At 41.7% G+C, this 22,015-nt stretch overlaps 1 pseudogene; it reads right to left on the reverse strand.

The window, feature by feature from the left end:
* LOC119952894 overlaps positions 1-22,015 on the reverse strand; it is a 163,686-nt pseudogene that overhangs the window by 33,566 nt on the left and 108,105 nt on the right.

Consider the following 22,015-nt stretch of genomic DNA (forward strand, 5'->3'; position numbering starts at 1 on the left):
CATATTTAGTTCCAATAAACAACAGTAATTCAGCTAATTGACAAGAGTACAATATTAGATTCCTTTGCTCACGATACTCCAACTTCCATAAATGGGTAAGCATAGCCTTGCAACTAGATAGAAGTGCTGTATCTCAGGGAAAAAAAAGGAAATTAGGAAAACGTTCGAAGGAATTTTTGATGACATTTAAAGTGTCCACCCTGTCTCAAATTCAGTGACATTGGCATTAATGATGGAGAAATCTGGAGTTCAGCTCATTTTTCTTTTTTGACTAAAAATGAAAGCATATGATGGGGTGGGAATCTATGGAAGAGAATCCAAACTTTTTGTTTCCCGAGAGGCAGCACTTTCATCTAGTTGCAAAGCTGCTGTTACCCATTTAAGGGAGTTGGAGTATCTTGAGCAAAGGAATCTGATATTTTACTAGTATTAGCTGAATTACTGTCATTTAGTGGAACTGAATACACAATTATTAAGTGTGCAGAATGTTGCCATGGAAAACAACATACATACTTTGAAAGCTGAATTGATCCTACAGAACACAAAAATTAAAACACGATTCATGCCTATTGGTGATTACCAGATATTCACTTTGGATGATTCCAAACCAGAAAAATGATTGTCACAGCATTACTTACCAGCTGCAGCTGATAAAGTTGGTTTAACATAGTCATATGCTGAGGATTAATTGGCGAGGCTAATAGTGCAGGGTTGAGACCCATGTTTTTTGCTGCAAACTGCAAGAGCTGTGCTTGAACCTTTAAAGAATACACAAAAAATATTAAAGTGTTTATGAACCTTGAAGTCCAGAATTCATCTCGAAGTCCAGAATTTTACATTTACGTGTGCTGACTTAGGATCTATCGGGCTCCCGGCATCTGTTGGGAGTCCCCAGCAGGGTGCAGTTCAGTACTGGTTCACACAAATGTGGACCAGGCAAAATGGTATCTGGGGGATCTCCCGGGTCATCAGTGGTCCCCTGGTGGTCAGGGACAGGGCAGGGTGCTCTCCTGGCCCTCCGGCACTGCCATCCTGACATTCCCTACTGGCACAGTCAAGTGTTAGGGTCTGAGGGGAAGTGCGGAGGGTGAATGGAGGGTGGAATGGGTTATGACGGTTGCGGAGGGTTGGGGGGGGGGGGGGGGGGGAGAAGAGGAGTTGGGGGGGGGGGGGGCGAAAGGGGGCAGCCCTCAGTGAGCCCATAGCAGGGTTGCCATCACTTGGGGGGAGCGGAAAAAACCTTTGTGTGTGTGTATGTGTGTGTGGGGGGGGGGGGGCTGTGGGAACTCACAGGAGCCGGTCTGGCCAGTGGGTTCAGCACCCTAGTGATGAAAATAGTTATTTTAAATTTTTTTTTTTTACTGTACCCAATTTTTCCAATTAAGGGACAATTTAGCGTGGCCAAGCTACCTATCCTGCACATCTTTGAGTTTGTGGGGTTGAGACCTACACAGACACAGGAAGAACGTGCAAAGTCCACATGGACAGTGACCCGGGACCTGGATCGAACCCATGTCCTCGGCGCCGTGAGACAGCAGTGCTGACCACTGCACCACCTTGCTGCTCTAAGTGTGGGCTTGACCGGGGGCGAACCCTCAAGGCCCGAAAACGTGACTAATTATGGTTAGATAGTGATGGAGACATTGACAGACTCGGAGGTGAAACTCCCAGCAAAACCCCCCACAAACGACACATAGAAACTTTTCCATTAGAGCATGCCGCTTGTTTCAAAATATCAATGGTATGGTGCTACAGAAAAATCTTTTGCACAGCCCAAATATTTCAATTTCACCAACTTGGCAAAAAGATAAAACATAACAAAATTTTAATGACTTTATTGATATGCTTCAAAGCCAGATTTATTCTACTGCAGAAATAAGCAAATTAAACAATTAAAGTGAATTATACATTGGTAAGAAGGTAAAAAAATCTTGTATACCATTCCTTTCCCACAGCCTTCAAAGGTAGCATTACATAGAGGTCCTAATAAATTTAGAAAAAGTGATAGGCACAAATTGAATAATTCAGTTGGTTATTCACAATGAGTAACTTTACGTACCTGAGGGGATAGAAACTGAGGCACTTGAGCACGAAGACTAGGCTGGGATGAGTTTAGAGGTTGCACTGGCGGCTGCTGTTGCTGCTGCTGCATGGTCCTGGCTTGTGCTGCTCCACTATTGCCAAACATACCTAGATTGCCACTCTGCAGATTTATAAGAGAAGAATGCCTTTTTAACCAGAAAAATCACAAAACAGGAAAACAACTGTTCACCTTGTATTTTATATTCGTCCATGGATGTGGGCATCGATGGCTGGGCCAGTATTTATTGCCCATCCCAGAGAGCATTTAAGAGTCAACCACATTGCTATGGTTCTGGAATCACATGTAGGCCAGAACAGGCAAGGACAACAGATTTCCTTCTCTAAAGGACATTAATGAACCAGGTGGCTTTTTATGACAATCGACAATGGGTTCATGGTCACTCTTTTTAGACCTTTAATTCCCGATTTCTATTGAATTCAAATTCCACCATCTGTCATGGCGTGATTCGAACCCAAGTCGCCAGAGCATGACTCTGGGTCTCTGGATTACTATTCAAGTGACAATACCACTAGGCCACTGCCTCCTTTGGGCTCATCATGCATATATCTGAAGGTTTACAGAATTTCAGTGGAAAGTAACCAAGACAAAAAAAAGGAAAATCACGGGCAGCATGGTGGCACAGTGGTTAGCACTGCTGCCTCACAGCACCAAGGTCCCGGATTCAATTCCAACCTTGGGTGACAGTGTGGAGTTCTCCCCGTGTCTGCGTGGGTTATCTCCCAGTGCTCGGATTTCCTCCCACAGTCCAAAGATGTGCAGGTTAGGTGGATTGGCCATGTTAAATTGCCCTTTAGTGTCCAAAGGTTAGGTGTGGTTCCGGGCTTAGAGGGTTAGGGTAGAGGAGTGGGCCGAGGTAGGGTGCAAGCATAATAGGCCAAATGACCTCCTTCTGCACTGCTGGGATTCTATGATTCATTTTCTAACTTCAACAGTACAGTCAATTTCATTGTATATAACCAGCCTTTATCCTTTAAATCAGTGTATTTAATTCATTGTTACAAGCATCACATATTCATTCATGAAGCTAAACAAACTAACATTCTGTTTATTTGCATTTCAAAAAATGGTTTGAAGACAGATGGCTGATCAAGGGAAGCTTGTCTAATGTTGTTGAGTATGCTAAATTAAGGTTGCAATTAAATGGGTCCAGTGGAGAAGCAGCAAGGCATTTTTGACAGCCAGTTGAGCATACAGCGATCATTCCAGAGTCAGAGAAAGTCAAACTCTATTCTTGCTTCAAAGCACACACATGCACACTTTTCTTACTTTTAACATTTTCAATAATAGAAGAGAGCTAAATGGATATTCAGCTCTTAACAAAAGTTTACAAGTAGTACGGTAAACGAGAGTGCACTATAAACAAAGCTTGGAAAGTTTATTATGTAGTTGGTGCAGTTACAATATAGCTCTTGCACAGAAAATGAGACAGTTAATCACTTCAAGTCATCTCCAACAATTTACACAAGACAGAATTTGTGCTGTCCTGCAAACAGTTACCACACTATCTAAATTAAGCAAATTCATCATCAGGGAAGATAAACTATCTTGAATTGCTACTGGATTGGATTTGTTGATTGTCATGCGTACCAAGGTACAGTGAAAAGTATTTTTCTGCGAGCAGCACAACAGATCATTAAGTACATGGGAAGAAATGGGAATAAAAGAAAATACATAACAGGGCAACACAAGGTATACAATGCAACTACATAAGCACTGGCATCGGATGAAGCATACAGGGTGTAGTGTTAATGAGGTCAGTCAATAAGAGGGTCATTTATGAGTCTGGTAACAGCGGGGAAGAAGCTGTTTTTGAGTCTGTTTGTGCATGTTCTCAGACTTCTGTATCTCCTGCCCGATGGAAGAAGTTGGAAGAGTGAATAAGCTGGGTGGGAGGGGGCTTTGATTATGCTGCCCACTTTCCCCAGGCAGCGGGATGTGTAAATGGAGTCAATGGATGGGAGGAGGTTCGTGTGATGGACTGGGCAGTGTTCACGACTTTGAAGTTTCTTGTGGTCCTGGGCCAAGCAGTTGCCATACCAGGCTGTGTTGCAGCCAGATAGGTTGCTTTCTATGGTGCATCTGTAAAAGTTGGTAAGGGTTAATGTGGACTGTTGGGAGGAGGGTGGGAATGTCAAACTTGTGGGAATTTTTGGATATTATACACTGAGGGTGTGATAAGTGTTTTCAAACTTATTTCCCAATAATTTTTTTTTTTTTTTTAAACCAGCATTGGCCAGCATTATTCAAAGTTACAGCTCTACATAAGCTAAAAGAATCCTAATCATTGCAAATGTAACATAATAAGAGGTAGAATAAATAAATAAGAGGCAGGGGCTGGTTTCGCAGTGGGCTAAACAGCTGGCTTGTAATGCAGAACAAGGCAGCAGCGTGGGTTCAATTCCTGTACCGGCCTCCCCGAACAGGTGCCGGAATGTGGCGACTCGGGGCCTTTTACAGTTACTTCATTGAAGCCTATTTGTGACAATAAACAATTATTATTATTATTATTAGAATAGGCTATTTGGCCCTTGGAACCTATTTCATCATTCAAAAAGATGATCTTCCTCAACTGCACCCTCCTGTATTATTCCATATCCCTGGACTCCTTTAGTATCCAAAACTCTAACTCACCTTGGCCTTAAAAACACTGTGGCAAAATATACACTTTTGTTATGGATTATAAAAGAGGCAAAAATGATTAAGTGACTAAATCCAAGCTTCTTATTTCAGCGTGCAAAATTCAAAGATACAGAGTCAATGCTATGATATTTACAAATCTAATTTCTGAATGGGTTTTACACAACTGTGACCTCAGCATCATTTTGGAAATATTGGAAGGGCAACCTTAAGCAAAACTGTCATTTAAAGTGGCATATTGCAATACCAATCTGATCTTCTTTGCAACAAGCTAAAGTATTAGATTTAACTAAAAACAGCTGAATGTTTAATAATAATATTTAATAGTAATCTTTATTGTCACAAGTATGCTTACATTAACACTGCAATGAAGTTACTGTGAAAAGCCACTAGTCGCCACATTCCAGTGCCTGCTCGGGCACATGGAGGGAGAATTCAGGATATCCAATTCATCTAATAGCATGTCTTTCGGGACTTGTGGGAGGAAACTGGAGCACCCGGAGGAAACCCACGCAGACACGATGAGAACGTGCAGACTTCACACAGACAGTGACTCGAGCTGGTAATTGAACCTGGGACCCTGGCGCAGTGAAGCCATAGTGCTAACCACTATGCTATTGTGAAGATACTTTTTTAAAATTTGGAACAAATGAACTAAAAGAATTTGATAAGAATAAAAAAGGAATTTGAATAGGAAATTCCCCGGAGGACTAACATAGTGTATATCCTGATGAACAGCAGAAAATACATTTCCCCAACCTGCAGGTAGTGTGTAAGAACCGATTGTTTCTTTAAATGGAACACATGTTGAGGCCCTCCATGTTAGATTTTCAAACAAGATGTATACCACACATATGTACATATATATTTTCTCTAGCTTGTGTTGGAACAATTTTACAAGTAAAGACTGAAAGTATAATCATTGAGTGAGACAGGTAGAGAAACGAGAAGATAGGACTGCTGATTTATCTCTGTGTTGATGAAAGGGTGTCATATCTGCAGGGCTTAAGGTTACTAGGTTACTGCAAAATGAAGCTGATTATGCGGAGTCAGAAACAAAATTACATGTAACCATCACAGAAAAGGCAGGTAGATTTCTTAATTTTTGAACATAACCATTTCTCCTCCAAGTTCAAGAAATTTTCTGTCTTAATACTGGAGGGTATAAAGCAATAATTCATGAATGCTGCCAGCCTTACCTGTCTAGAGGAATTCAAGTTTTGCATGCCCAGCCCAGAGGCAATGGCACCAAGGGCCTGATTAGGGTGTGCACTGTTTGAAAGGGCAAGCTTCAGGCTTGGTGAAGGCAAAAATGGTGAAGTAGGGGACTCTTCCACTGGGCCGCCATCCTGATTGGAGAAAGATAGAGTGAGCTATGCAGTGCCAACCATGGCCCGGCACCATTACCAGCGAAATGCGATGGAGTTCACAGCAAGCATTTAAGAGGGATTTCATAGTTTTCAGAATAAGTTTGGTTAAAAGGATGATGGAAATGGGTGTTTCAAAGACATAAATGATGGTGGGGAAGAGAGATAGAGAGAAGGAAACAAAAAAAAGAAAAAGCGTTAAGTTGCATCGCTATAGTAGTTACTGCAATATTAAAACAACTTTCAGGCAAGACAGAACAACGGCAGTACATTCATGACCTCCAATTCATAACATGGGAATTATGCTCAAACCAAGGCCCAGATGCGAACATGCAAGGTCACAGCATGTAATAAACATTTAACCCCGATTTCAATAAGTTTGGTTATCTATATAAAAAAAAGTTTAGTTATCTATATTAACCTATATAAATAGAACACCAAATATTATGGCTTTTGACAAATCATTTTGGTAATGGGTTGCAAAATTTACCAGTTGTCGGTTAAGCTTAGGCAAAGATTATACTTCAAAAATGATAATTCATGAAACTCCTCCTGCTACATTCAAACTATCCGACTGAGAAATCAAAATGTTGTCTTTAGACTGAAAATGTTCTTTTTTGGACAACTTGACATTAAACTTGCTTGAATAGCATTGATATGGTTCACTAAATAAGCATTTTTAGATTTGATACATGCTAAGAAAATCATCAACAGCTAATGAACACGGTGATGATTATACATAAAATCTAATGTACATCTCCCAAAGCATTATCAAAATAACCAACACATTTGTTAAAGATCATATTTTGCAACTGACAACTTGCATTTATAGAGAAATTTCAACATATTAAACATCCCTGTGGCACTTTAAAGAAAAGATTTTTTAAAAAGCAATAGGTAAGGGAACAGATGTTAATTAATTTAGGAATCAAAAGAACAACTGCATACCACATTGAAGCCAAGCTTAACATTAAACTGCAAAATTAGAGAAGCTAAAGATCATTCTTGCAATCAAGCAAAACTGAATTAAAATCAATAACCGAAGCAATACAAGAAATAGAACATGTACACTAGGTACCAAATAACACCCTAATATAAATAGTGAAAACTGTGAAGTTTTAATGACAAACAAATGACAGATTATGATTTTAAAAAACAAACGCCAAAACACAACCAGCACTAAAAATATTGGACAGCTTCTGCTGGTACCCTTCAGGGCTTTAACTTTGTGTGCTCAGAATCTTGAAGGGAATCAATTTCGAGAATGATTCATAATGAAATGAAATGAAAATCGCTTATTGTCACGAGTAGGCTTCAATGAAGTTACTGTGAAAAGCCCCTAGTCGCCACATTCCGGCGCCTGTCCGGGGAGGCTGATACGGGAATTGAACCGTGCTGCTGGCCTGCTTTAAAAGCCAGCGATTTAGCCCAGTGAGCTAAATCAGCCCCTAATAATATGCCTAATGTAAAGAATATCCATCTCACTATAATCGGGCCACCATAAAATCCGTACCATTTTACTATATTCAAGTGCTTAATCCACTACACAAAGATGTTAGTCAACTGTTTAACTGCAGCTTTGACAAACCCAGAGCTTTCTCCTTAGCCATGAAAATGAGCAATCTCAATTGCTAAAGATACAAATTTACTGGGGCCCATGTGCAGCTAAGTATTTTAACTCTCACAAGTGGAGTTTCAAACAGGTTCATAGAATCATAAAACCCTGACAGTACAGGAGTCCACCATTTGGCCCATCGAGTCTGCACCGGCCCTTGGAAAGAGCACCCTACCTAAGCCCATGGCTCCACCCTAACCCTGTAATCCCACCGAACCTTTTGGACACTAAAGGGCAATTTATCATGGCCAATCCATCTAATACGCACATTTTTGGACTCTGGGAGGAAACCGAGCACCTGCAGGAAACCCATGCAGACACAGGGAGAAAGTGCAAACTCTGCACTGTGACTCGAGGCTGGAATTGAACCCAGGTCCCTGGCACTGAGGCAGCAGTGTTAACCCCTGTACCACCCCTTAGGAACATTCATGACTCTCTGCAGCAATAATCTGAAACATTGGTACTCCAATGACCAATGAAGTGAGACTTTCAATTTTTTTAAAAATCAGAGTAGAAAAATATTGTCTCTGGGCTAGCAGAGAAAATGCCAGGTTATACTCAGTTGGGGAGTGATTTTTAAAAAAGTTTACATTTCATACCAAACTTGCTGTCAGTACAAAATAAACAAGGGAGAAAAAACGATTTACCCCACATTGATTGATTACGTTTCTTTCAAAAAGAATTCCAAATTAAATCTTTACATTTTTACTTCTTGAAGTAAACTTAATTTTTCCAACAGGTTACAAGTGAAATCTGAAAGCTGGTTCAATTGCCATGAGGTGCAAGTATTTTCCAGTAACTCTTTTCTGCTCCACGTACACCAAAATAGTGCATAAGATCCCATCATAACCCCGAGAACTGGCCATTGTTTTTTTTAAGTATAAATCAGTTTCGTTCACTAGTCTAGGGAACTTGCCTTTAAGCATAATTATTCTTTGTTCTTTCTGTTATTTATTCATAACAAACCTTGTCAAAAAAGGTGGGCCGATCCATGGAAGACTCTTTGGGGATAGAAGGTGGTCGGCAACCGAGTGGTTTAGAAACTATTCCATTGTAATCTGACATTCCCATTCCACGTTTGTCCATCTCCAGTTTTTTTTCCAACAGAGCACCTGGAAAAGGGGAAAATCCATCTTAACATAAAACAAAAAGGAAAAGAAAAAAAAACAGAAGACAAACATTAACTTCTAAAGAGACTGCTTGATGACTGTAGGTAAAACAACATACAAAAAGTAAACTAATGCAGGTGGGCATGGAATACTAAACAACGAAAGGGAAAATATGAGATTCTGTTTTTTTTTAAATTTAGAGTACCCAATTACTTTTCTTCCCCCAATTAAGGGGCAATTTAGCATGGTCGATCCACCTAACCTGCACATCTTTGGGTTGTGTGGGGGAAACACACGGAGAGAATGTGCAGTGACCCAGGGCCGGGATTTGAACCGGGTCCTCAGAGCCACAATTCCAGTGCTAACCACTGCCCCACATGCCACCCCAATATGAGATTATGTTAGTAATTCACCATGCACTGACATCCCAATTTATGCCAGATCATCTGGTGAGCTTTTAGTGGAATGAAGTCAAGAAATCTCCCGGGGGTAAAGGACAGTGAAAACAGAACTGTAGGAGAGTCTATGGAAGATGATAAACAACTACTGCGGAGGTTAAATATTCAAAAGGAAACCATAGTTAAGTTTGTGAAACCCAAAAGCATAAAACCCACTAGGTCTAATACAGTATGCATTCTGGAACACTGTCCAAATATGAAGAGATATAAACCAAATTGTTTCCAAAAATCTTTTCAAATGGGATTTCTTTCCAAAGAATGTGAGTGTGAATGTTTAATCCTTATTCAGGAAAGCAAAAATAGCAAATTGTAAAATTATCGTCCATTTAAGTTTTACTTCGTTCACAAATAAAACTTCGAATGGATATTAGCAACCTATCGCCTAAAAAGGCATAGACTAATCAAAAGTATTCATACAGTTTTCTAAATGAAAGGTCATGCTGGATTATCTTTAAATGCTTTGTGGAATTATAAAAGTGCATAGATAAAAATGGAGGTGTTGAACTTAAGCATTTGATAAACCACACCAAATTCAAAAATTAAGGCTATATGCCACCGGGTTGCAAGATGGTTGCCATGAAGAAATCCTCCTGTTTCACAATGGAAAGTACTTCACTAGCGAGAATGCACTGAGAGACGTCTTGAGGTAATGAAAGGTGCTCTTGTGATGGAATCCATGGTTTCAAACTTTCTATTTTGGGGGGAGGAGATGGACCCTAACTGAAAAGAGAAACTGAAGTGCACCCTCTAGTTTCTAGTGGAACTAAGACTGAAACTGAGATTGGAAACCAGAACTTGCCTAATTTATAAGTTGACACTTGAACCCATAACTTTCTGACCAGAGGAGAATGCGATCAATTGAAGTAATGGGCACTTTTTACTAAATATGGTATCAGCCCTTCTTCCATTTATTCAGTCACAATTCATTTCCAGAATTATGCGCAACACAAGCTATTTCTGGTGTTCTACCAACCCCTGCAATATATGACCTTAACATCACGCAGAAAAAACAGATTTACATCAAATGCAACCTTATTGTGGCTGGAGTTGATTTTTTGAGAAGTCAAAAGCTGCTACTTACTGACACTACAAAGAAGATGGGCTGCATCAAATCCACATAAAAATATCCCATAACAGAAAAGAACCACTAAAACCAAAAGGAAGACTATTGAGATGCCAGTCTTCTTATATAGTGCAGAAACTTGGGCAATATCAAGAACAGAGGAACAATGACTGCAAACTAATTTGGGGCCTCACGGTAGCATGGTGGTTAGCATCAATGCTTCACAGCTCCAGGGTCCCAGGTTCGATTCCTGGCTGGGTCACTGTCTGTGTGGAGTCTGCACGTCCTCCCTGTGTGTGCGTGGGTTTCCTCCGGGTGCTCCGGTTTCCTCCCACAGTCCAAAGATGTGCGGGTTAGGTGGATTGGCCATTCTAAATTGCCCGTAGTGTAAGGTTAATGGGGGGATTGTTGGGATACGGGTTACGTGGGTTTAAGTAGGGTGATCATTGCTCGGCACAACATCGAGGGCCGAAGGGCCTGTTCTGTGCTGTACTGTTCTATGTTCTAATGAGATGTGGATGCTCAGGTGGATGTGTTCAGTGATGAAAAAGGACAAGATCAGGAACCAGTATATAACAGGACATCAAGGGGGTCAGTGAAAATTGTGGAAGCATCGAAGAAAGCAGCTAAGAGATGAGATTAAAATGGTATGGTCTGTTGCGGAGTGAAAGAGGAAGGCCTAAAACCAGGAGGAAGGATGCGGTGACAAGAGACTTAAATGTAAAAGGGTTGAAGAGAAGGGGGTACTGGCAGGAAATGGAGACGGGTGATCAACCAGCATTCTTGTGACCCCCAAGTAAAATGAAATAATCTGAAAGATATATTCCATAATATGCATCAGTACAAAAGAAGACCTATCTTTTGTAAGGAAGCAAATCTGTGACAGGATTGGTTATGGCAAGTGAGAATGTGATTTGTGGGAGCAAGCTGTATTTAAAAAAAAAATAATTTGGGAGGAATGTGGGAGCAATGAAGTGGGTTGAGGAAATGAGGAATTGCAGGAAGATGAATATTGGAACTGAAACATTGAAAATTTCTGGATAGAAAGAAAAAATTATTTAGGGAATATTAAACAATGGTAATGAGAAATTGATGGCTGGATTAAGTAATGGGGTATTAAGGATGTAATAATGAGGGTGATGGAAATGGATTCAATTATTTTATGGACATGTTGGCTTCACGGGTTTGGGAACCCAGTTTAATTTAACATTTATAGCTATATAAATTACAGGGAACCATATATAGTCAGCACATAAATTGTACCATTTATTTATTTTTTAGTCAGTGGGTGAGGCAGTCTCATGCTTGATTTTAGCCGTTTTTATTGAAGAAGTTGAATGTGGTAAGGAAATGGAAGCAAAGCTGAAAATAATTTGGTACTTCTGAAGTTTTTGTTGGGATGAGCATTTTTTTCAATCTGGAAGATTCATTTATTAAAAACATGTGGGAGCAATGAAGTGGGTTGAGGAAATGAGGAATTGCAGGAAGATGAATATTGGAACTGAAACATTGAACATTTCTGGATAGAAAGAAAAAATTATTTAGGGAATATTAAACAATGGTAATGAGAAATTGATGGATGGATTAAGTAATGGGGTATTAAGGATGTAGAGTAATAATGAGGGTGATGGAAAGTAAGACATAACCAGGAATCAACCAAGCACAAACAAAAGTGAAGAGAACATCCAGTAGGAGTAGGGTGCATATGTCCACCATGCTATGTGAACTCAATGTTATTACTATTACACAGCTCTTAAATTGGGGTTTTTCCCTGCCTGGTTGATGCTCTGAAATCTCAAGAGGAGTGCAGAAATCTTTTTATTCAGAGTTCCCATCTCACTGACGGGACATCAGGCCGATCCACATCCAACAACCTGCTCCGAAAACCCTTTCTGACATTTTGACAGCTGTGACAAATTCCACCACAGCAGCAGACAGCCCATATTTTAAATAAAACAACCCACTTAAAAAATCAATTTATTCTATCCCCCAATGTTAACAGGTCCTTAAATCAAAAATGCAGGATCCGGAACTCATTTTCACCAAAAACTAGTCAGTTTTTCCTTGGGTTATACCCTATTGCTGTATCGAGTTCCAGTGAAATCTGTCCATTAGGTTTTGAGATAGATTGCTTACAAACAAACAGATTAATAAATGTGGGCAAAAACATTACCTCCTCCTACCTTCATTGGCAGAGGAAAAAATGGACTGGAATAGCACACAAGTCGGGGATGCAGATGAAGAGAAGACTGGGAACCTAATTATTGGGAAACAAGGAAAGCACAGGGACTTTTTAATGTGTCTTCATGACAGAAGACACTAAAACCATCCCAATAATAGTCGAAAACCAGGAATGAAGGAACTTAAAAGAATCACTCATCAGAGAAAAAGCACATGGGACTAAAGGTTGACAAATCCCCATGACCCAATGGCCTGTAAAATGGGGTTTGTGGTCGTAAAATAAATGGCTGTTTCCTTCTGTAGAGATAACAGATACATTATTTGTAATCTTCCAAGGATTTGGAATGGACCCAGCGGATTGAAAAATCAGAGATGTAATGCCCCATTCAAGAAAGGAGTGAGGCAGTAATCAGGAAATTATCGGCCAGTTAGCCGAACTTCTGTAGTTGGGGAAAATGCTGATGTCTATTATTTAGGAAGGACATTTACAAAATATAACACATTGAACTGTCGACGTAGCTTCATGAAAGTCAGATGGTGCTTGACAATCTATGAGAAGCTATTTGTGGATGTACGAGTAGGGTGGATAAAGGGGAACCAGTAATTACACTGCATTTGAATTTCCAAAAGGGATTCACTACGGTGCCACGTAAAAGGTTACTGCACAAGCTAATCGTTCATGTAATTGGGGAAATATACTAGCAGGGGCAGAGGATTGAGAAAACAGAGAATTAGCTTATGTGGGTCATTTTCAGATTAAGAGCAACAAAAGGGAGTGAAACATGGATTAGTGCTGAAGCCCAGACGAATTAAAATTAAGATTGATTTAGCTGAAAGGACCAAGTGCACACAGCCAAATTTGTTGATCGCAGAAAGATGATGGAAAGCAAGCTGTGAGGAGGGCAGACAGAGTCTGCAAAGGGATATAGTTGTTTCAGTGAGTGGGCCAAAAATGGGTAAATGGAGTCTAATTTTGAGAAAGTCTGAAGTTATCCATGGTAGGAATAATCGAAAAGCACAATACAGCAAGTATGTATGGAAGTAAATGGAATTCAGCGCCAGGATTCTCCCCTACCCGGCAGGGTGGGGGGGTGGGGGGTCCCGGCGTGTTGGAGTGGCGTGAACCACTCCGGCATCGGGCTATCCCAAAGGTGCGTAAGTCTCTGCACCTTTAGGGGCCAAGCCCTCACATTCAGGGGCTAGGCCCGCGCTGGAGTGGCTCCCACTCCGCCGGCTGGCGTGAACGGCCTTTGGCTCCACGCCAGCCGGGGCCAAAAGGACTTCGCCGGCCGGCGTAAGTCCACGCGTGCGCCGGAGCGTCAGCGGCTGCTGACGTCATACCGGTGCATGGGCATAGGAGGGGATCTCTTCCGCCTACGCCATGGTGAAGAGGCGGAAGAAAAAGAGTGCCCCCACGGCACAGGCCCACCCGCCGATCGGTGGGCCCCGATCGCGTACCAGGCCACCGTGGGGGCACCCCCCGGGGTCAGATCGCCCCGCGGCCCCCCCCCAGGACCCGGGAGCCCGCCAGTGCTGCCAATCCGGTAGGTGGTTTAATCCACGCCAGCAGGAGAGGCCTGTCAACCGGCTCGGCGCGATTCACGCCCCCGCCGAATCTCGAGGGGCGGAGAATTCGGGACACGGTGGAGGCGGGATTGACGCCAGCCCCAGGCGATTCTCCGACCCGGCGGGGGGTCGGAGAATCCCCCCCCCCCGGTCTTTATTGCAAGGGAGATGAAGTATAAAAGTAGGGAAGTCTTGCTACAACTGTATAACAAGTTACATACAACTGAGGAGGAGTAGACTATTTGGCACTTTGACCCTGCTCCGCCATGTAATAAAATCATGATCGATCAGACTGTGGTCAACTTCACTTTTCTGTCTGTCCACATACCCGTAGACTCCCTTGCGAACCAAAAAACGATCCAACTCAGCCTTGAATAACTTCAATGGTCCAACCTCCACTGTTTGTTGGGGAAGGACATTTCACAGGCTAACGACCCTCAGAAATATATTCTCATCTCCATCTTTAAGGGTGACCTCTTATTTTTAAATAGACCCCATAGTTCTCGTCTCCCTCAAGAAGAAACACCATTCCAGTATTTAACCTGTGAGGTCCCCTCAGGGTCTTTTATGTTTCAGAAGAGCACCTCTCATTCTTCTAAATTTCATTGAATATAGACATAACCTGTTAAATCTTTCTTATAAGACAAGCACCTGATCCCAGGTTGAGTTGACCAATCCTTCGCCAAACTACTTCTTATGCATTTGTATCTTTTTTCAAATAAGGATTAAGGAGACCAGAACTGTACACAGTACTACAGATGTGGTCTCCCCATGATCTGTTCAGATGCAATAACACTTCCCTACTTTTGTATTACATTGCCCTTGCAATAAACACTAACATTCCATTTGTCTTCTGAATCATTTAATTACCTGCATACTAACATACGCGCTTTTCAAATAGCGCTCCAGCCGCTCCATGCATGCTTTTCAAACAGCGCTCCCGCCGTTCCATGTGCTTTTCAAATAGCGCTCCCGCCGCTCCCAGCGTGATTGTCAAACTGCGCTCCCGCCGCTCCCTGGGCGCTTTTCAAACCGCGCTCCCGCCGCTCCCTGCGCGCTTTTCAAACAGCGCTCCCGCCGCTCCCAGCGTGATTTTCAAACTGCGCTCCCGCCGCTCCCAGCGTGATTTTCAAACTGCGCTCCCGCCACTCCCTGCGCGCTTTTCAAACAGCGCTCCCGCCGCTCCCTGCGCGATTTTCAAACAGCGCTCCCGCCGCTCCATTCGCGCTTTTCAAACCGCGCTCCCGCCGCTCCCTGCACGCTTTTCAAACAGCGCTCCCGCCGCTCCCTGCGCGCTCTTCAAACAGCGCTCCCGCCGCTCCCTGCGCGCTTTTCAAACAGCGCTCCCGCCGCTCCCTGCACGCTTTTCAAACAGCGCTCCCGCCGCTCCCTGCGCGCTCTTCAAACAGCGCTCCCGCCGCTCTTTTCAAACCGCGTTCCCTGCGCACTTTTCAAACAGCTCTCCAGCCGCTCCCCGAGCGCTTTTCAAACCGCGCTCCCGCTGCTCCCTGCGCGCTTTTCAAACCGCGCTCCCTGCGCGCTTTTCAAACAGCGCTCCCGCCGCTCCCTGCGCGCTTTTCAAACCACACTCCCGCCGCGCTTTCCAAACCGCGCTCCTGCCGCTCCCTGCGCGCTTTTCAAACAGCGCTCCTGCTGTCCAATTAAGTGACTGGGTTATCAGAACATAGAACAGTACAGCACAGAACAGGCCCTTCGGCCTTCGATGTTGTGCCGAGCAATGATCACCCTACTCAAACGCACGTATCCACCCTATACCCGTAACCCAACAACCCCCCCCCTTAACCTTACTTTTTAGGACACTACGGGCAATTTAGCATGGCCAATCCACCTAACCCGCACATCTTTGGACTGTGGGAGGAAACCGGAGCACCCGGAGGAAACCCACGCACACAGGGGGAGGACGTGCAGACTCTGCACAGACAGTGACCCAGCCAGGAATCGAACCTGGGACCCTGGAGCTGTGAAGCATTTATGCTAACCACCATGCTACCGTGCTGCCCATTATGACTGAGAAGCAATTACAAGAGTAAAGCCATTTAAAGAGAAGGTGAGAGCAGCTTTTAATAACACTTCATTGTTTCCTTGTCAGTTCCAGGACCCACAGACTGGGCAGTATGATGCAAGACCCAAATCTACCTTGTTTTTGTTCGAATTTTCTTTCACCAAGAAAGTTAGGTCAGCTACGAAGCAGCAAGACCACTTTTATGGACACTTTTTATTGTTTAAAAAAGTTTTATGAAGAAGTGGAACATATCTGGATGCTGGAGCCAGTAATTTTACAAGACTGAGGCTAAGATCCAGTGGGGATTAAGACCTGTGGCTACGATAATTGGAATTTCATTGTACATGCTTTTTTTTTTCCAAAAAGTAGCAGGCAATGTCCTCCAACAACTGACAGGCTTGGCAGCAAGGCCCAAATCCAGCATAACAGATATTACTCTTAAACTGAAATTAAGATGTCCAGTGAATTATGTTTATGGTCAGGAGTTTCCACAAGAACGTAATTTAGTCCATCAGTACTCATCTCAGACTTACCCATAGCTTGATCAAGATTCAGGTTATTACTTTTCAGAGCCTCTTCTGCTGGTTCCCTCTGTAAATTAAGTATATGCAATACATAATTATTCGATAATTGGAATTAGAAATAAAACTTGATCACAAAAACGTTACTGATTATTTGGGATAACATACTTAGAAGCTATATGGAATAGCAAGAATATTGCTGATAAGTACCTGCAAACTGTTACAGTTGTAAGGAAATTTTTTTTTTTTTTTTTACATAAAAAGATTGCTTTCAATGAAAAGCATTTGTCCCATATGTGCTCCCAGCATATCGAAATCTGACCCCTGCAACAGTTGTTGAGGTTGTGCCTGTTTGGGTTATGCCTGACCGAGACATTTGGGCTTATTTTTGGTGTACTTTTTTTTCCTGTGTTCACAGGCTCTAGTCTGCAATTGTACACAATATTTCAAACAGACTGGATTACTGAAGAACCTGCATGGGTAGCTGTTATCTGACTAACATTTGCGGTGTATCCAGTTCCACAGAATTAAATGATTTGCGTAATACGATTAAAAGGCAGGAGTAGTTTTGGTATAATTGTAATAAATTATTTTTTGCTCCTTATTTTCATCTGCAGGTATTTGCATCTTCAGAACTAGTGAAATCAGGAATTCCTAGCTTTTAACTGAAAAAGCCCAGAAAATTTAAAGCAACTGGAAAAGACCACAAATAAACAAACCTGCTCTTCTGTAAAACTTTACCATCAGCTTTTATTATTTCTGCCTGTTGTTTCTTCCCCCGCCCCCTCAAAAGAAAATTAACAAATTACCTTGACTCCATTTGCATTCTTGGTTTGTTCTTTCCTGATAACTAAATCCACAAAATTATCCCTGGGGTATTTAACATTTCGACACAGTAAACAATTTCCTATATTTTATCAATCCTTTTATCATTTTGAAAATATTAGTCTTCTCAAAGTGTCCTTTTACCCCTTATTTATCTTTATCAATACAACAATGGAGTAGATTAACTGTTTACTACATTTATCTCCAATAATTGCTAGCTTTCTTTCCTAATCAGCATCTTGCATTAGTGCCCCATTTAATACATGACTGCAAATAAGGATTCTAATAGTGTTCTGCCTTTATTATATTAATTTGGTAACATTCACAAACTTCCAAGATTTTGCTCACAATATCCTTAACTAAGTAATTTATAAGGATGTGGTACTCCATCAATGGAACATAAGATTTAGGAGTAGACGATTCAGCCCTTCGAGCATGCTCTGCCATTCAATAAGGTCATGGCTGATCAGATTGTGGTCTCAGCTACATATCGCCGTCTGCTCTCCGCATAACCCTCGGCTCCCTTGTCTATCAAACATCTGTTTAATTTACCCTCAAATAGATTCAATAACACAACTTTCATTGCTTTCTGGAAGAAAATTCCAAATACTAATGATATTTTGACAGAAAGTGCTTCTCAGCTCTGCCTTAAATAGTAGACTCCTTAAACTGTGCCCCTGGTTCAAGCTTCTCCCACATGTGGAAACATCCTCCAGGTAGTTACTCTATCAAATCCCCTCAGGATCTTATATGTTTCAGTAAGATCGCCTCTTCTTCTAAACTCTTAACAGGTATGGGCCCAACTTGATCAATCTTTCATCGTAAAATAAGCCTCCCACCCCAGGAGTGAGTCATGTGATCCTTCTCTGTACTGCTTCTAAAGCAATTATATATTTTTTCAAATAAGGAGACCATAACTGCACCCCAGATATGGTCGGACCAAGGCCCTATTTTTCTGCAGCCGAACCTCCAACCTTTATATTCCATTACCTTTACAATAAATGCCAACACTCCATTTGCCTTCCTAATCATTCACTGTAACTGTGTATCCATGCAACAGGACACCAGTTACCCAAGTTTTGCAATCTCTCTCCATTTAAATAGTGTAGCTTTTTTAGTCTTTCTGCCTAAGTGGACACATTCACATTTCCCCACATTATACTTAATCTGCCAAATCTTTGCCCACTCACTTAACCTGTCTATATCCTCTTGCCAAACTCACTTTCCTACCTATCTTGGTGTCAGTGGCAAATTTAGCGACTGTACATTTGGTCACTTCATCCAAATCATTAATGTAGATTGTACATAGTCGAGGCCCCAGCACAGATTGCTGTGACACTCTACTTGTTATATCTTACATCAAAGTCGGAAACATTTCCACATGTTTTTTTTCCAAAGCCAATTATAGACACAGTGCCATAATCCTGTCACTCATTGGTCACTCCTCATCTCAGCCATTGTGTAATAGTTGTGAAAATAATTGTTCTTGCTGATGAAGGTTTAGAACAAAAGGGCTGACCCAACTTCAATATTTTACTTTGGGCTGCATTTGCTGCCAATGCCATGCATGCAGTCTTACCGTTTCTCGGTCATGTTTACTGCTTTACAGACACATGCAGCCGTGAGCTCATGGTATCAGGCAGGCAGCAGAACAGAATTCCATTGATCTGACTCTGCTAATTTGAAATTCATTCAGTGACAAAGAATTTATTTTTTTTACACCATTTTAATGCAGAAGTAGATTATTCAAGGCAGCAAGCAAATTATCAGAAAATCTTGGGAGACACTCAGGCATCATCTTGCCTTGAAGCCTCCAGAGTTTTCTGTTCGAGTTGCAGCATCAGCAGTATTTTTCTTCCCTCTGTTGTGAATTGTTAATGATGGCTTTTTGACAATTATTCAATATAATTGGAAGCAAGTCCAGCCGTGATGAGACTGAAGGTATTGAGAGCTGCATACATTTCTTGCCTACAAAACGCATGTTTTGAGCATAGTAAAGTGACATCTGTGCAGAGCAGTATGTGCTGACAGCCATATTGCGTTGGCAGAAAAAAATGTTTATTCTGACCTTTGACTTAAACAAGGAAGACTTTGTAATCGTAACTTCAAACTAAAGGTGCTTGCGAAGTGCAAAAACAAGCTCTTTTAGACACACTTGGCACACTTTTCTGGTACACACTTGCACAGGATCTAACAGATTTAACAAAAAAACTACTTACAGGGAAGCCCATATCAGTCAATTGTTTTATCAGGCGGTTCATAAGCCAAGTCTCCTCTTGCTTACTGGATGCTTTCATGCCCTGAAAAACGTAAGCATCTTGTTTAGATTCTTTCCAATATTATCAACAGCAGTCAACCTCTTGGCTCCCACCACCACTGCAAAATATGCATTTTTTGCAAATAACCCAAATAAAAAAATAATTACCTTTTGGTGCACTTTCTTGTTGGCATTGCCCCAGCCTGAGGAATTGCAGGCAGAGTTGCTCTCCTGAGAAGCTGCATTATTCCACATTCCCATCTCTCCCTCGTCCTCTTCCCAGTTAGGATGATGGCTACTATTCAGGCCAATTTCATCTCCACCACTGACCCAACCTTCTTGCATAGATTTGGAGGCTGAATAATAAAAGATAACGCCATTGTGGATAAGGAAATCAGTAATTTTGACAAAAGTACACAATCTATTTGCACTTAGGCATCTGTGTCATGTTATATTCAAGGAAAAGTTTAATTTTGCAGAATTTAATTTTACAGTTTTAGTGACCTCTATCAGTTTTGTGGCTACACGACAACCAACATGCATGACAATTAAATACTATTTCATAAATAAATCGATGAGCAGAATTTAATGTGTAGTGGGGTTTTTCTCTGTGCCACCTGAAAAGTCAGTGGAGATGTTCCAAGATTTAATTGGCTGAACGCAGGATTTCTGTCTCTCACAGGAAGGCATAATTTAAAAATAAGGGGTCTCCAATTTAGGACGGGGTGAGGATGGATTTCTTGCCGAGAGGGTTGTTAGTTTTTAAAATTCTATTTCACAATGGGTGATTGGCAATATTTAAGGCAGAGTTGGACAGATTTTTGATTGTTACAGAGGGGGGCAGGCAGAAAAGCCGAGTTAAGGACACAAATCAAATCAGCTGTTCTTATTGAATGGCGGAGCAGGTTCAAGGAGCCAAATTACATACCTATTGTTTCACTTTCTTTATTTAAAAATAAATTTAGAGTACCCAATTAAGGGGCAATTTAGCATGGCCAATCCACCTAACCTGCACATCTTTGGGTTGTGGGGGTGAAACCCACGCAGACATGGGGAGAATGTATAAACTCCACACGGACAGTGACCCAGGGCCAGGATTCGAACCCGGGTCCTCAGTGCCGCAGTCCCAGTGCTATCCACTGCTCCACATGCCGCCCCTCGTTTCAATTTCTTACACTCTTAATTCAATAGCTTGTGGGTTAAAAAGTTGGTAACTCATTGTAAAAACCCAATTGGTACATTAATATCCTTTGAGGACAACTCATCAGTCCTACTTTTACTGACCTACACATTCCACCAGCTCTACATGTTAAGAATTAAGCAATAGGAACAGAGGTAGACTACATGGCCCAGTCAGTTTGCTCTGCAATTCAATATGACCATGCCCTTCAACTCCATTTTCTCACACACTCCCCAATCCCTTATTTCCGGGGCCCTAAACATCTGTCTAACCCAGCCTTAAACATATTCAACAATGGAGCATCCACAACTCTGGGGGTAGAGAAGACCAAAAATTCATCACCCGTTGAGTGAAGTAATTTCCCCTCATCTCAGTCCTTAAATGATTGGTCGCTTATCCTGAGGCTGTGTGTCTCTGTATTTTAGATTTCTCTGACCAATCAAAGCAATCTCAGCAGCCAACCTATCAGGCCCCATCAGAATTTTGTAGGTTGCAATGAGATTGCTTCTCATCTTCCAGAATTCAGAAAATATAAGGCCAATTTACTCAGCCTATCATAGGACATCCCCTCATCCCAGGAATCAATTTAGTGATCCTTCGCTGTATTGCCCCCAGTGCAAGTATATCCTTTAAGTGGAGAGTAAAACTGCAATCTCCAGACATTGCGTCACTAAAACACTGGAGCAAGACTTCTTGATTTGGGCACATCAATCCCCTTTTGATAAAGGATAACATGCTATTTGCCTTCCTTGTTTCTTGCTGCACCTGCTTGCTAACTTTCTGCATTCTTTGCACCAGCACCAAAGTCTCTTCGAAAACAAACATCTACAAGTTTAACACCTTTTTAAAAAAAAAAAATCTGCTTTTCCATTCTTTGGCTCAAAGTGAATAACTTCACACTTCCCTACATTATACTGCATCTGCTATCTTGTTGCCCTGTCTATATCTCTTTGCAGCCTCAGTGTCCTCCCTGCAGCTTACCTTTCCATCTAGTTCCATCATCAGTCAACCTAAATACATCACTCTTAGTCGCTTCATTAAGTCATTAAGCCATTAAAATAAATTGTAAATAGCCAAGGATCCAGCACTATTCACTGCCCAAAAAAGTC

The sequence above is a fragment of the Scyliorhinus canicula genome, chromosome 18, assembly GCF_902713615.1.
Source record: "Scyliorhinus canicula chromosome 18, sScyCan1.1, whole genome shotgun sequence".
Taxonomy (NCBI): Eukaryota; Metazoa; Chordata; class Chondrichthyes; order Carcharhiniformes; family Scyliorhinidae; genus Scyliorhinus; species Scyliorhinus canicula.